The sequence below is a fragment of the Rousettus aegyptiacus genome, unplaced genomic scaffold (assembly GCF_014176215.1).
Source record: "Rousettus aegyptiacus isolate mRouAeg1 unplaced genomic scaffold, mRouAeg1.p scaffold_m13_p_6, whole genome shotgun sequence".
NCBI lineage: Eukaryota > Metazoa > Chordata > Mammalia > Chiroptera > Pteropodidae > Rousettus > Rousettus aegyptiacus.
The window spans coordinates 40,323,988-40,324,470 of NW_023416309.1; positions in this window are offsets into that span (position 1 = coordinate 40,323,988).

The window sequence follows — 483 nt, forward strand, 5'->3', positions numbered from 1 at the left end:
GACTTTCAGTCATCTACCAGCCCAGCCTTCTCCTTACTCCTAGCATACTGCAGCCCATCTAAAGCAGGTTCCTTACTTATCTCCCGAGCCTGCTTACCTCTCTCAAATAGGCTATTTCCCTGCCAGCCTGCCCCTCTCACCCTCCAGGCAGCCTTCCCTGACTACCTCGGTCCTGTTAGGGGCACACAGTTCACCATTTAGGTATTCCTAATAAGTCTTGCCACCTTTTTTCGTGTCCCCAGATAGCCTATTCTAGGATGGAGCCCACAGAAGATGCTGGTGGGTAGACAGGAGCTCCTAAATGACTCCATGAATTTTCCCTTTTAATATCCACCTGTCTCCTTCTGAGTTCAGGAGCTGACTCAGGCTTGGCCTGTATGGAGAGCAGTTACCTTGCCTTTCTGGGGTCCCATTCAGCTCCCATCTCCATCCCTCCCTGGGTGGAACAAGGCGGGGGCTGAAGCAGCTCATAGACACCAGGCA